Source organism: Halichoerus grypus, chromosome 11, assembly GCF_964656455.1.
Source record: "Halichoerus grypus chromosome 11, mHalGry1.hap1.1, whole genome shotgun sequence".
In the NCBI taxonomy this organism is placed as follows: domain Eukaryota; kingdom Metazoa; phylum Chordata; class Mammalia; order Carnivora; family Phocidae; genus Halichoerus; species Halichoerus grypus.
In genome coordinates this window covers 91,380,681-91,396,102 of record NC_135722.1, presented here as the reverse complement: position 1 = coordinate 91,396,102, position 15,422 = coordinate 91,380,681, and the positions used below count along the sequence as shown (strand labels likewise).

At 54.0% G+C, this 15,422-nt stretch overlaps 1 protein-coding gene across 9 annotated transcripts in view; it reads left to right on the top strand.

The window, feature by feature from the left end:
• The window catches only part of PKNOX2 (PBX/knotted 1 homeobox 2), a 307,502-nt gene that overhangs the window by 49,219 nt on the left and 242,861 nt on the right, over positions 1-15,422 (top strand). For 5 of the 9 annotated variants that reach the window (XM_036123317.2, XM_036123318.2, XM_036123322.2 and 2 more), the window contains exon 1: positions 2,043-2,143. The exons of 2 other annotated variants lie outside the window; for them this stretch is intronic. The gene's annotated coding sequence lies outside the window, so the exon portion shown is untranslated. Of the gene's footprint in view, positions 1-2,042; positions 2,144-3,423; positions 3,585-15,422 lie in introns of those variants that run through there. 2 more of the 9 variants (XM_078058802.1, XM_036123315.2) reach the window with 2 other exon arrangements.

Below are 15,422 nucleotides of genomic sequence, written 5' to 3'. Positions count from 1 at the left end.
AATCACGGTATTTAAAAGACTCCAAAAATTAACAGCTCATGGCAATGGATCTCCCGTATCAAGAAAGAGCTGGGCACAGAGCTAGATTTAAAAAATGAGGGGTGTGACAAGTGTGAATCAGTGATGCATGGCTGTTGCCTGCAGTACTATTTATGGCTCACTGACACCTCTCTGATGGGGTTAAGTATTTACGGTCAGCCTGATTCTCCCCTCTGACTCTGCAGGCTACAGCAACTCACTGGGCGCCCCGAGAAAGAGAGAAAACCTTCCCTCCAGGGCTCCCAGGCAGGGGCAAATGGATCTCCCCTCCCCCTCCTGTATCTGAAGAGGGCTTCCCTCTGAGAGTTTATGGCAGCCTGACCTCCAGCCTCTGGGTTGGAGAATCAAGAGCCGCTTCTGTGCTACATAAAAAGGGCAAGTGCATTCATTATTATTATATTATTATACAATGTATAATATATAATAGCGATTATGCTGTCAGCAGCCAGAGTCTCTGACCACAGATCAGAGGCTGGGGTGACATAAATCCACCTAGTGAAGTCTTTGGAGGTTCCAGGTGAAGGTGAGAGGATTCAACTCCATCTATAAAAGGGGCTCTCAGTGAAGACTTTCTTCCACAAGGAACTTTGGAGTTTGAATTTGGGAGGGACTGGGGAGATCTGGACAAAGAGTATTTAGTGTATCTGGGATATGATGCAGAAAAGGCCTCAACCGCCTCTTCTGAGCCCTGGAATGCTAATAGCTCTCATCCTGGCTCAGGATGGAGGCAGATGAGGAGTGACCCAGAGGCCTGCAAAGAGTGAAGGGGGAGCCTTCAACTTCTTGGGTCAGATTCTTTACTGAAAACCTGGCCTGCTTGGGTTTCACTTTCTGCTTTCCTTGCTTACATCAGTGTCTTTGTCTAGGCTTTATCCAGGCCCCCTGCCTGCTCTGGGGTCAGAGGATCAATCGCTGCCTGACTGTGGCTGAACCGGCTCCTCTATGGGGAGCAAGGAGCAAAAGTCAAGGGGGAAGGGGTTCTCTTTTCCCTTTATGCAGAGGGCCATGTGCTAAGTTGTGGAAGCAAGCAAGCCTGCATCTGTAGGTGGCTGGGTGCCTATGCCTGGCACTTAGTAGGACCGTAATCTTTTTGGAATGAAAGAAAGCACATGTATGACAATGCAAGCTTGCACTGGTCTTCTTAGACGGCGCCAGTGTGAATTTCTTCCGTGAAGTAGAAGGAAGCCACCCTAGCCGGCCCAGGCCGAAACAGCCCAGCTGGTCACTCCCTTTATATTACACCACCCCGACCCTCAGAACTCTGGGACTTTTTAGAATGAAAATAGCAATGGCTTAGAATAGGCTTGCCAGGCATTTGCAAAGAAGTGATTTACTAACAAGGCCTCTACACCCTTTTATCTCTCCCTCTGCCCCACCCCATTACAGTCTCCCCTCGGTGAGCCAAACGCCCCAGGAAGCCCACAGCAGAAAAAGCTCTTGAGAATAGGAATAACTAACCAGAGTGTCATCTGAGCACCTTTTCTGGGGCCAGGGTAATGAGAATTATTCAAATGCAATCATAAAAATGAGGCCATCAGGCAGGAATGGGGTGGGGGTGCGGGGGGAGGAGTGGTGGTGGAGGGAAGGATTCCTCGCCAGCTTTAAGTTTCATGATTTCGGGGGAGTTCTCTCGGGGTGCACGGAAAATTCCCCCTCCTCGCCATCCCCTGAGCCCAGGAGGTCGTGCCAGTTGGCCTCGGTGGTTTGCAGAGAGGACGCGGCGTGGGGGTGGGGTGGCGGAGGCGGGGGCGGTGTCCCCAGTCCGGAGGGCGTCCGCCGCGTCCCTTGGCCAGCGGCGGGCTAGCAGTGCGCGGCTTCCTCTCCAGCGCCGTTCGGCCTCCCGCCAGCAGGAGCGGGCCCGCGCCGACGTCTCCGAAAAGCCTCCAGTAGAGGGAGACACTCCAGCTGCGGCTCCGACTTGGAAGCGCCGGGCCGGGAGTGGGTGGGGGCGAGGGGGGTGGGGAGAGAGGGGGGAGTGGGGCGAGGGGAGGTGTGTGGGGGGGCTCCGGGGGGCGGGTCCCTGTGCCGCTGACGTCCCGAGCAGTGCTGGGAAGTATAGGCTGTGTTGTCACGCCGGTGTCAGTCTGATGAAGATTGGCATCAGGTAAGCTGTCATTCATTTCCATGTCAGAGACGCTTTTGCAGGCGGCGGCGGCGGCGCGGCGGCGGCTGCTGCTGCTGCGGGCGGCTGCCTCAGAGCGCGTGTGTTTTATTCCAGTCCCCAAGCCAGAGTATTATTCATTGCGACAGGGCAAGGAGGAGAGAGGGAGAGAGGGAGGCAGCAGGGAGGAGAGAGAGGGAGGCAGCAGGGAGGAGGGAGGCAGGGAGCAGAGAGGGACGGCGGGAGCGTGCAGAGAGAAGCTGGGGAAGCGCCGGGAGAGCGCGGAGCGAAGCAGCGCGAGCGGCGCCGAGGCCCGGGAAGGAGGCGGCCGGAGCCGTGCGGCCCGCCCGAGCCCCGGCCCGGCCCGCGCGCAGCCCCGCCGCCGCCGCCGCCGCCGTCTCCTCGCCCCGCTCGGGCCCGTGGCCGGGCGCGCATTGTCCGCGGGTGCAAGGAGAGGGGCTGCGGACTCGGACAGCCGCGGGCCCGAGACACCGTGGCGGGCGGGCGGGCGGGGAGCCGTGCGCCGCGAAAGCCGGGGGGCCAGAGAGTAGGGACCGGCGCGCGGGCCGGAGCCCGGGGGCAGGCAGCTCGGGGCTGGGCGCTCCGCGGGCGAGGCTGGGAACCGCGGGCCGGCTCCACGTTCGCCTGCTCCCGGCTTCGGGCGCCCTTTGGGCCGGCGCTTGCTCGGCGCCACCGGCCGGGAGCTGCCTTACGGGCGGCTGCGAGCAGGAGCAGCCCCAGCCTCGGGCCGTGTGACCGGAGTGGAGGAGCCGCGGCCGCGCGTCCCGCCCGGCCTGGGGAGCCAGGGCGAGTGGGGTTTTGCCCGCGGATCGGTGGGGACGGCGCAACTCGAGCTGTGGTTCAGGGCAATCGGGCTCCCAGGGGCCACGCTCAGGGACCCTCGCCCCTGGAGGAGCGATTTGTAGGGTAACTGGCTTTCGGCGGATTGTTGGGAGTCTTTGGCGAGGTCGGGGAGGCGTAGGGGCCCAGGGCGAGGTTTGGGAATAAGGAGCCCTCCTGGCCTGAGAACTAGGACACGAGTTCGTAAAAGGGGGGACGGAAAGCGCCCAACAGCCGTGAGCTGAGGGGGATGGGGCAGAGTCCCGAGTCTGCCGCGCAAAGTTTGCGTTTCTTTCGGGTTGGGCGAGTGGGGTTCTCCTGACTCCCGAACCCGAGGAAGAAACGAGCGAAGCGGGCAGTCCTTTCTGGGGGCTCTGGGCGAGAGAGACCGAGGTTCCTGAGCGGTGGGGACACGGGCTAGGAATGGCAGTGGGGCGGGGGGTGGCCGGTGGTGGTGCAGCAGCCCTGAATCAGGGCTGGGCTTCAGGGCCACGCTAGAGTTGGGTTGTAGGATTCAGGCTGTTTTCAGAAGCGGGACTGAAGAGGGGCTGCTGAGTAGCTTAGGGATCGGATCTACACCCCCGGCCAGAGCAGGCGGCTGGAGGTAGGAGTTGGGGGCCTGGGCTTACATCTGAGGCTGGACTCGGCGGAACTGGTGGCGTTTTTAGTATTTTGCCACGGGATCACGGCTTTTTATTGGGATGAGGCTATTGAAATTTGGGGGAGGGTCGCGCGAGCGGGTCCCCATGCTCCGTGGGTGGAAAAACGTTTAGGCAGGCGATGAAAGTAGTTGATCCGGGCCATGGCAGGCGAGCCCCGAATTTCTGCTGCTTCTCCCCGAGAGCGGATCTGGAGCAGAGGACTTGAGGCGCGCAGGACCCGGTCCTAGGAGAAAGATTCCGGGAAGCGGACAAATCGAAGGGACGTTCTGGGTGAAGCGACAGGGCAGCCTCACAGGGCTCGAAGTGGATCCGAGGACCGACCCTGGCGGCTCTGCGGGTTCTGGAAGCCACTTGGGGGGCTGCGGGCGCAGCGCGGCGGGCGGGTGCGGGTGGCCCGCAGGGACCGCGGCCTGCGCGGGGGGCGCTAGCTGCGAGGTGCCGCATCGCGCCCGGGGAGTCCGGGCTGCGGCCGAGGGCAAGGCGGGCTCGAACTCCGGCGTCCTAGCCGGAGCCCCGGGCTCTAGACCCGCAGGCGCTGCCGGTGCTTCCTTCCCCCCGGCGCAGCGGGGAAGCCCACACGCCGGGCGGCCTGTGTGTTCAGCCTGGGAAACGGGGGCGCTCTGGGTCTTCTGCCCTCACCCCACTTGCCTCGGGGACTTCTCCAGCGTGTTGACTTTTCGGTTATCGAGTGCTCTCCAACTGGTGGAAGCCAAAAGCTTCACATTTTAGGCAGATCTAGGCGACCCTCCCCTCCCCAAAGCTGAGGAAATGATGGTATTCAAACACACGATATATTACGCAAAGCCCTAGCCCCTAGCCCTCTCGCTTACCCTGCCATTCCGGCCTTCCAGAGGCCTCAGGGCCTCAGGGAGAGGGAAGGGGGCCTCCTCCTGTCTCTGGACTCGTGATCTCCCCACTCGAGCTGCACCCGGCAACCCCACTCTATACCCGCATGGCTCAGGCCTAGCTCTGGCGGTGGGAGAGAAGTCCGAACCGGGGAGGGAGGTTATCCCTCTGGCCAACTAGGGAAGCGAAGTGTGTAAGGGGCTGTGCGAAAGGAAGATCTGAAATTTCCTTTTTGCAGTCTTGAGCCCACAGTCCCAGCCTTCCGCACCCCTCGCTCAGGCAGCCAGACGGCGCTGCGGGGACTCAGAAGACGCGGGACCCACGAGTGGCCGCAGCGGCCTCGGGCCTCGGGCCTCGGGCCTCGCGACTGCCCCGCGGGCAGCGAAGCTCCGAGGCTGTTTTTTTCTTTTTTTTTTGCAGGCCTGGAATTCGTGAGCTCTCCCGCCGGGAGCCAGAGGGCGGGAGGGAGCCATGACCCCACGGAGACTCCCCAGTCACCGCCTCCCCTTTGTGAGCGCGAAAGGCATGAAAGCCCAGAGAAAGAGAAGCTGCTCAGAATAAGGGGCAGGGGGTTACTGGAGGGAGATGGGCCCGGCCAGTGCTCACAGTAAAATGCCTCGTGCAAATTGCACTGAAGTGTACCCAACTTGAGACTGGCTGTTTTATGATCCTTTCTGGGAGTTTACTGCTCCATGCTTTTAAGTCTATAGATTGCTTTAAGTTAATGAAAGTGCTGCTTTCAAAAGGGGCTTTTATTGTGCGGCAGTGGCTGGGGTCCCCTTTACTCTTCCAAAATGGGCCTGTTTAAAAAGAGGGAGGCTCCTGGAGTTCCCACGTGGACAGAGCTTGGGGAAGGGTGCCATGTGACAATGAGGATTAATAAAAAATCAATGTCCCAAGTAATTCAGAAAGACGAGTTTACTTCTTTTCCCAGTGCAGGGTCACCTGTGCCTTCTGATACTGCCTTTTGGACTTACACTGAGCCTGACTTTAAGTGCTGCCTGGTGCCTCCCCCTTACACCCTGTCTCAACACTGCTTTATGTAGGCCTGACCCTGTTCAATTAAACTCAAACTGGATTTCAACTGGCTGCCAATTCAAACTGCAACTAAAATATTTACTTGGGGCCCGGGGGGGGGGGTGCGAGGGGGGGCTTTGCCTTGCATTTAGTAAGACAAATGTGTTAAAATGTCAGGGAGAAAGGCTGGGAACCTTGAGAAGAAACATGGAAGGCTATTTTTCAGCGCTTTCCCCTTTTTCAATCTATTTGGCACAAAAGGTGAGAGGACAAGGTTTTTGACTAGGTCCTAACACAGAAACTGCAGTGGGGCTGGGCTGTGGCTTTGACCACATGTCATAACCATTTAAACTGTGGTTAGTTGTTCAAAGCTCAAAGCTTCTCCAAGCTGGGTTTCATTAACTCTACACCAGTTGCCTGGAAGTTCAGTAGCAATAAATTGTATAAACACATTTGAAGTAAGTTAGTGATGAAATAAGGAGAATTACTGTCTTGTGAGTGGAGAATCCTGAATTCATGGAGTTTTAACTTAACTGGAAACATACCTCCTCTCCCTTGGCCTTGATGTTTATGGGTGCACCAGAGTGTGTGTTAAATTTCTGTCTGCCATGTCCATCTTCAGCCTGGGACTGTAACTCATTAGGGACCAAGGCATGCCTAGAAAGCAAAAAGGCTGGTTTTTTAAAGGGGGCTCTATTAGCCTGGTTTAGAAACCAAACCAAACCCATCAACCTGACTTCCTTACCCTGGGTGAATGCAACATAAACAGCAGCAGAGCAGGCCAAATTAGATTTTTAAACGTTAGCGGCTTAATAATACTGTGTTGTTAGCAATTGAATTTGTTTTTATTAAAGAAACAACCTATAAAATTTATAGGCTTCCAACATGTTGCAAGATTTCCTTGCTATTTATTTAGTGCCCCCCCCCAAATTCTATCTCCGATTTCAAACTTTTGTTCCTGATTTATTTAATTTAAAGCACATTTTCTAAATTAGTTCGAGGAAGGTGAGAAATGCTGTTATAAGTTTTCCTTTTTCCTATGCTGTGTGGCACAAGGACTGTGATGCTGTAAGATATATATAAATGTGTGATGTAATTGCTGGAGGTGACGGCATGTGAAGCCAAGTGTCTGGATCAAACAAAATGCAGATCAGAGTATGGAGAGGGCGAAGCGATGCCACGGAGGAAAAGCAGAGGAAGTTATACGGAAAATGAAATCATCGTGAGCCACCGTCAGCCTTGGTTCTAGCCAACACACCATGCTTTGTATAAAAACACTTCACATGTGATCTGTGACTTATTGAAGATTGAATTATATTGAGAAGCAGAATTTAGAGGGAGTAACTGCCCTGGCTGGTCTCTGGTCAGGATGCATGGCCGGACTTGTTGCGATGGGGATCTGCTAATTTAATTAAATCTAATACCTGGTGGGAAAGGGAGGAAGGAGATAATCAAGGTTGGCAGGTCAGCATGCTGAGCTAGTGTTTAAGCTGAAACTGGGGGGCCTGGTGGTTTTATGCTCTGTTACTGTCTGGCTACATGACTCCAGCGGGTCACCTAGCTTCTGGATCTCGGTTTCTTCATCTGTAAAGTGGAATGTATCACACGAGTCCCTCATTAGGCTACCGAGGGGCGAATCTTGCATGACTCCCTGACTCCTGCACTGGGTGCGCTCTAAATAATAAAGGAAACGAAGAGAGGCTTCTGAGCAGCAGAGTCACATTCTTCCCTGTGTTTTCTTTCCCTGCCTGATCCAGAGCCTTTCTTTCCCCACAACTCCCAGGAGTTCTGAGACTGGGGGCGAAGGGGCTGAAGGCCTGCCTTTCTTTATATCCTGGAATTTGAAAACCCCATTGCGATCCCCAAATCCCCCTGCACTTTATCAGGAGGGGCAGTTAAGTTGGGGGAACCAGCGGTGCTTCTCCCCAGTGGTGCCACCTGGAAGAGCTTCCAAGCATCCGATAAACGCAGAATCTGACTTATCAGAAATTCAGCCCCTTCCCTTTGTGCCAGCGGAAAGAAGAGGCCTGAGCCTGGACTGGTGTGTGACATCTGGTCGGGCTGGGGGGATGGGCACTGGTCCGGAGCTAGCCGCAGCTTGAACCTCACTTAGCAGTCTCCATGCTAGCAGATCAAAGCAGGTTCTGGGCCAGAAAGCCCAAGAAGTTACACCCAGCACTTACACAAAAGTGTATCCGCACTTGGAGTCTCCTCCTGTTCCCATGCCTGGTATTTCAGTGCTAGCCCTGATACTGGAGACGTGGCTCCAGTGGAATGCTTGCCTTTAATTCTCCCTCATCCATGGGGATGTCTTGGGGGTAATTTTTTCCTCCACATATCCTCCTCCAGTGGTCTTGAGCAACATCTTAGTCTCTGTTCTGATCGGGGGTGAGAGTGGGGAGATGCAGGGTGGAGGTAGAAGGAGCAACGGTTTTGCTAAGGGAATGCATACGAGTTGGAGGGTACAGTCCTTCTCCCAGAGCTTTTTATCCTTCCAGATCCCCCAGGAGTAAGGGAGAAGCAAGCCGTCGGGCAGCTCGGGAAGAGCTCGCGGCTGCAAATGTGCTGTCTTCAGGGGGATCTGCTGTTTGGCTTGGATGCCTCACTGCAGGCCCTGCCTGACTGGGTTTCTAATTACAAGAAGGCCATTTCTACTAAGACCTATCTCACTAAAAACACATCCCTGTGTGTAATAAGAAACCCTAAACCAGGCAGGATATTTTAAAACTGAAGCAACGAAGATTAGATTAAGTCTCCACCAAACAGCTTCGTTCTCATATTATTTTTGGCTGGAATGTGGAGAAAAGCAGCTGGCCCTGGGGCCTGGAGCAGGATCTTTTGAGGGTTCGGATGGGGCTGGAGTGGGTGGTGGAACTGGTAGTTTCTCTGCTTAATAGGAATGTGGCCAATTTCAGTACAGCTCAGACAAGGTGGCAGAGGCACCCAGCGTGGATGAGGGAGCCCCCCCGGGGTTGGGAGAGGCCAGATCCACCTGGGCCAGAGAGTGGCCTCAGAATCAGCAGATCACAGAGCACCGAGAACACTTTTAAATCCCCCCGCCTCATTAAGATCTAGTCTTTTGTGTTCAGCTCATGCTTCCACTCCCAGTCCTATCCCAGGCCTAGTAAACCCACCCATCCTCCACATGGCCGTTGGAGGAACTTTAATACATTGGGTACTTCTCTGGTTGGAGAGAAGGAACAAATCAGTGTCCAAGATTCCTGGAAATAGAGCCTAGGAACCTGACTTCACAAGCCCTTTTCCTGTCCTGCCGGGGAGAGGCGGCATGGTCTTCATTCATTCCTTTGTTCCTTCGTCCAGCAAATAGTTCTAGCCTGTCTCCTGTATGTAGGCCTGGTACGGTTCTAGGCTTTGAGGCTACAAGCAGCAAAACCAAACAGGACAAAAGCATGTAGCCACGAAATCCCTGTCTTCTAGGAGCTTGCCGGCTGTGGACAGAGTACCGAGCATGGGCTTAGCCTCAGATAAAACTGCCCCCAGAGCCTAGCTCTGCTAGTTTCTAATTGTAAGAATTTAGACACTAGCTTTTCCACCCGTAAAGGGAGAAATAAAAAAATCTAAAGCTCAAAGAATTGCGGAGAGAGCCTTTGTAAAGTACCTCGCAGTGTCTGGCATACAGCAGAGGCTCAATCAGGTTCCTTTCCCTCCCCATGTTATTTTGGACGGGGGATCCAGTTGGTGGATTACCCAGCTTCCCCGTTCCCCTTCTTTTTCGCTTCCCCGGGGACATGGCCTGAGGCCTTTCACAGGTCACTGGCACCATCAACAACCGTTGAACAGCCAGTCACACTGTGGCCTGGTGCTGCCCCGCTGCGTGCTGACCCCAGCCAGGGCCGTGGTAGATGTAGACACGCAGACCCTGTCCTCAGGCAGTGTGCGGTTTGCGGGTGGACAGACTCAACCTGGAAACACGCAAGAGATGACACACAGATGCACAGAGGTGCCATGAAAATGGGTACAAATCGACTGTTAGAGTAAAGGAAGCATGAGTGGGATGGGATGCCACTAAGTAGTGAGGACAGCGTGGAGGTGAGCTCTCAGCAGGGTCAGTGCAGGGGTGGGGGTGAGCTCTGGCCAAGCAAGGCTGGAGGGGGAGGAGTGGAACTTGAGACCCTCCAGGTCACAGGGCTCATAGGGATTGCTGGGGGCCAACCTGAACTAGAGTGTGGAGGTCAGCCCCTTCCTAGCATGTCAGGGGGTCAAGAGGGCCACCACAGCCTCCAGAGTACCACCTAGGCCTCCCTGGATTGGTGACTGAGGGATTTCTGAGAGGACTTTTCCCGTTGACTTCTCAATGGGTAGAACTTAGGCTAATGACTCAGTACATGAAGCAAACCGACTAATTCCATTCCTGACTACAGCACAACTCTCTTACCCACCATCCCTGCTTTTCCTAAGCTAAGAGAGCAGAGATTATAGGCCCACACCTGGGCCTCTCAGGGCCCATGAAGCTGACCCACATCAGAATGGTTGGGATGGTGGTGAGAATAACAATTTGAACTGGGAGTTGGAGGATGGTGGATTCTGCTCTAGACCTGGCCCCTGCCTGGCTGTGTGACGTTCAACAAGTGGCTGACCTCTGGGTGTCAGTTTCCTCACTTATCCAATGAGGAGCTTGACCTTGCTCTCAGAGGGCCCCTTCAGCCTGAAGTTCCATGATTCTCTGTTTCCTCCTTCCTTCAATGACTAGGCAGTCATTGAAACCAGCACTGCTACCACCGAGCCAGCATGGTGACACCGCACAGTGGCAAAAGCACCAGGAGGGCTTGGGCCCTGGGTTGCCCTTGTGTTGTTGGGTCTCAAGACAGCAGAAGGCGTTGGCTTTGACTTGCCCGATGGCCTTCCTGGGCAAATGGATGGGTCCTAGCAATAGCGGTTGGCTCCACGAGGGCAGCTTTTCAGTCTGAAGACTCACTGGCCTCTTCATCAAGGGTGACGTTTGCCTCTGTTGTTGAGATGGGTGTGCAGTTGGGAGAAGGAACACAAGCTTTGGAGTCAGATTCTGGGTTCTGACCCTGGTTCTACTACTACTGAGCTGGGTATCCTTGGGTATCTCACTTAAGCTCTCTGAGCCTGTTTTTTTGGAGATATAGTTAGGATAATAATAATACAGAGCATATAGGAGTGCTATGAAAACTCTGGAATAGAGTATCTAAAAATGCTAGGCACATGGTAAGCTCATGGCGCACATTAATTTTCTTTCCTAATAAAGCCCATCCTCAGGCGCTCTCTCATTTAATCCTCTCAGCTTCATGAAGCAGGTGGAATGGGCGTTGCTATATTGTTTGACAGGTGAGAGGAGCTGGGGCTCAGAGAGTGGCTACAGTGGGGGTTCCAGGAAGGGGTGGTGGATGTCCCTACCTGTTCACATTAAATAGGGTGACCCAGGTCTACCTTTTACAACAACGCTCCTTTCTTTAGTCTTTTGGAGACAAAGCAAGCGCCTTGCTGAGCTCTGAGTGCTGCTTGGCCCCGAGGTCCACCTATTCCTCTCCTGAGAATCTCTTTAAAGGAACCAGCAGAACCCATCTTCTCCGTTACCCATACCTTTGTTTGGCCAACTCTAGGGAGAGCAACCAGCTGTTATGGAAACGAACACTTAGAAGACGATCCGTATTTTTACTTTTAGAAGCCTTCAGTTGCACGTGGGGCTGGGCTGGCCTGCACAAGGGGTGGAGGTAGATTTAAGGGCGGGGAGGTGTAGTAATGGCGGTGGGTGGGGCTGGCAGACTGTAGTGCAGCCCAAGCTGTAAGTCCCCCGGGAGCCTGGGGTGAGGAGAATGGAGGCTCATACCCATGGTCCTCTGACTTGCAATCCCGACAGACACCAAGGGACATTGAGCCCATTAGTGGTGGGGCCTGCTAACTCTGTTTAGGTGTGGGGTGGGCATAGTCTTCCTGATTCCAGGGTAGCACTGTGGGTCTATGGTAGAACGGGGGGGTGGGGGTGGGTGAGCCCCACCCCAGAGGTTCATCTGTTTTCGCTCTGACAGCCCATTGTCATTGAGTGATACTCTGTACCCAGGTCTGTGTTAAGCCTTGGGAGTACAGGATTGTTTCTGCCCTTTCTCAGGTGAGGCCATACTCTGTGTGAATTGTGGTTTTAGTTCCAGGTCAGAGGCTGAGAGAGGCCCAGAGAGGCTCCTGGGTATGCCCAGGGCCCTGTGGTGACAGGTGCTTGTTCTCACTTCTGAGCCCTCCCTGGTGATTCATCTGTCTGTCAGCGAGCATGGCCTGAGCCCGCTATTTAATGCATGCCCAGTAGCATGCTGCATTGGAATCAAGGCCTTTTTCTCTAGGAGCTATACGATCTTACTGCAGAGCCCAGACAAATTCACGTCAGGCTGGGGATAAGCTGTGTGACCTTTGACATGTCTCTTAACCGTCTTTGGCTCTTAGCATCTCATTTTATACAATGAGGAAGTTACACGAGATTGTCTTTAAGGCCCCTTCTGGGTCTACTATTTATGACTCTATGGCCTATAAATGCTAAAATGTGTGATCCAGACCCCTGGGCACCATGTGTCTGGAGAAGGTGGTGGGACTCTAGGGGATATTTAGTCCATTATTGGTAGGACCTGTCTAACTCTGATTAGGTGAGGGAAATGGAAAAACGTAGCTATAACAGCAGTTGGGCCTCACCTATTTGGATGTGGGGGCTGGAAGAGCTCCTGCTGGCGGGCCCTCTGAGTTTTCTAGTCTTCAGGGGGACCACAGGGACAGAAATCAAGCAGGAGAGCCCAGGGATATGGGAGCTCAAGTCTGCTGCTCTCCTGTGGCCTGTGTTTACGTGGTGGTCTTGCCCTGCTGCCACGTTGGGCGCGCCTCTCCCACCATGCCCTCTCTCAGCTCTGGGAGGAGAGACCAGACTCACAGTGGGGCAGTAGTCCCCTGGGGCACTCCTCACTTGTGTTTGATCTGGAGGAAAGCTAAGGAGCTGGATGGGATTCCCCAGCCTTCCCTGGAGGCTGTTCCCAGGGAAAGTGACTTGCTCCTTGCAGTGGCATAGCTCTCATTGGGAAGGTACCCCAATACATTAGAGCCTCTTGGTGGCAATGAGATAGGGACGGCTACCTCCTGCTAACTTCCAGATTGCTAGGAAGGCCGCTTTCCAAACTGGACATCTGTTCTCCTAGAATACTTTTCGAAGTCATCTCCACTGGCTTTGGAAGGGGAGATGGAAGGAGAACTCCGTTCCCAGGCTGTACTCTGGGGAGTGCCATTAGCTGTTGGCAAGGAAGGAGGGAACTTCCCTGGCATTCTTGTGCACAGAATCGTGGTGCCAGCGTCCCTGCCTGAGCATGGTGGAACTGGACTCTTCCAGGGAGGAAGGAGATGGCTGCCGCAGCTAACTTAGAGATCAAGGGAAGAGAAGGATTTTTCCTGAACGCTGTGATTTTGGGGTAGTTGTGCAAGGCCACAGACTGGGGGCTCCTTCACCACGTGCTGGGAGCTCTCACCTCTTTATCTAGTCATCACCATGCACCTGAGAAAGAAAGCAAGGCTCAGGGCGGGTTAAGAGAGAGAATCTGCTCAAGGTCACAGAGCTGGTTCGGTGTCATTCTGGATCGGCAATCTTTCCAGCCCAGCGTGCTGCCTGCTCTAGGGAGTTGCATGTTTCCGGGGTAGTTGCTGGATTCCTGGCTGCTTTCTTTCTCCATCTCCCTCCCACCCCAGCCCCCCTGCTCCAGGTCATGCGTAATTGATGTAAGATCTAGGGCTCTGGCCCCGATAGGTCATGGGTGACGTGATTGTGGTGTCCCGAGGCAGGACAGTGCACAACAAGCCAAATGCTGGGTTTGAGCCTTGACTCAGCCATGTTTACTGTGTGTCCTTAAAAGCTGGCCCCACTTTCCTCGTCAGCAAAGTGGTGGTGATAATGCATCCTGTCAGGGCTGTGGAGAGGACCAAATGAGTTAATGTACGTGGATGTGTTATGCCCGTTATATAAACATAGACGAAAGTGCCTACACAGTGCCTCACATGTAATATGTGGGGGAGAAAATTGGTTGGCAAAGATTCTATGTTTCTTATTAGTTTAAAGTGGAGCATTCACACAAATATACACATCCTCTCAGACTCACTCACAGAGTGATGACAACCGTGTTTAAGTAATCAAAAAGCGGGCAGGATGGCCCGCCACGCTACCCCATGGCCAGGGCATGAACCCTCTTGGGTGGTTTCCAGAGTCTGGCAGAGGGTCAACAAACCTGAATTCCGTGCCTACTGTGTGTAGCTTTTGCTCCTTGCTGGATGTATGATCTTGGGCAATTTCCTAACCTCTTTGAGCCTTAGTTTCTTCCCTTTTGTGAAATGGGGGAAACAATGGCTCTTTGCAGGGGATTAAATGAGACCACACAGCAGAGAGCCTGGTCTAGTCCCTGGCCTCGAGAAGGTACTCAGTGTGTTTGAGTTCCTTTCCTGTCACTTCCTTCTCACTTGTTGTTCTCACTTACGCTTCCCCATCTAACCCAGTGCAGGGGCCATCTAGGGGCAGGTGTGGGGGGACTGGCCTCGGCCAGGTCCCATCAGCCTGAACCCAGGTCTTCATCTGATAGATTTTTTATTGAGCACCTTCTACATGCCAGACCCTGCAGAGGTCCTGCAGATACGACCGTGAACTAGCCCAGTCCGTGGGGGAGGTGGGCATTGGAGTTCCGTAGGTTATTACTGAAACCATGGTAAGAGCTATAGAGAAGTCTGGGAAGGCACAAGAACATAAACAGGGAGTGTAACCTACGCTGGGGGTCTTGGAGGGCAGCCTTGCATTTCGTCTCTCAGATGAGGCACTTTCTAGGGGAAGAGTTGGCCAAGCCCTCCATCCCTGGGGGCTCATTTTCCATCCCTGGCAAGGGCAGAACAAGGTGAGAGAAAGACAGTGGGCACCAGAAAAATCCGGCTGGGGAGTTTTGCTCCCATCTGAGTTTCCCATCCAGGTTGCGTCACAGAGCCGAGGGGATGCCATTCCCACATACTCCCTAGCCCCCAACCCGCCATCATGCTCCTTAAGGGAGTAGCTTTCAGGAGAAGCCTTTAGAAAACAACAGGCGTCCGTTCCCTCTTCTTCCCGAAGCCCTGGCTAGGGCCTTGATAGTGTCTGGGGGTACCTGGTGATGTTCACATGGATGGCTTACCTGAGTCTGATTTCTGGAAAGTCCTCATGGATAGCAGCTGTGAGCTGGGGAGATGGTATTTATTGGAAGATCTGACCCCCTTTCTTTTTTTTTTTTTTTTTTTTGGGATGACCCCCTTTCTATACAGGGGATGGAGTCAACTTCTTGACCTTGTTTCCTTGGTGCATTGCTATAGCCATGTCATCCTTTCAGAAGCACTGGGGACAATTTGTGACAGTTTTTCAGTCTGGTACTTTGTGGGGGGTGGGGTAGGGAGGAGAGGAAGGAGGAGGTGGCCAGAGAGATGAATGGACTTAAGTTGCTAGGGATGTAAATCCAGTTACATAAAAAGAGGCTTTCAAGGGAATAGCTGATGGTGCCGAGTGGCTCCTTGGGTGAGGTTTGGTCCTCCCCTGGGGCTGGCAAAAGGGATTTCCTTCAGGATCAGACAGGTAAGAGTTATAGCCCAGCTTTTGCTCCTTGCTGGATGTATGATCTTGGGCAATTTCCTAACCTCTTTGAGCCTTAGTTTCTTCCCTTTTGTGAAATGGGGGAAACAATGGCTCTTTGCAGGGGATTAAATGAGACCACACAGCAGAGAGCCTGGTCTAGTCCCTGGCCTCGAGAAGGTACTCAGTGTGTGTGAGTTCCTTTCCTGTCACTTCCTTCTCTCTCCCCCACAGTGCTGGACATCAAGGAGACCAAAGTAGCCCTCTTAGGAAGGAGGAGGGAGTGGGTGCAGGAAGACCGTGGGCCTCTCTGGGGAGCACAGCTAGAATGGCC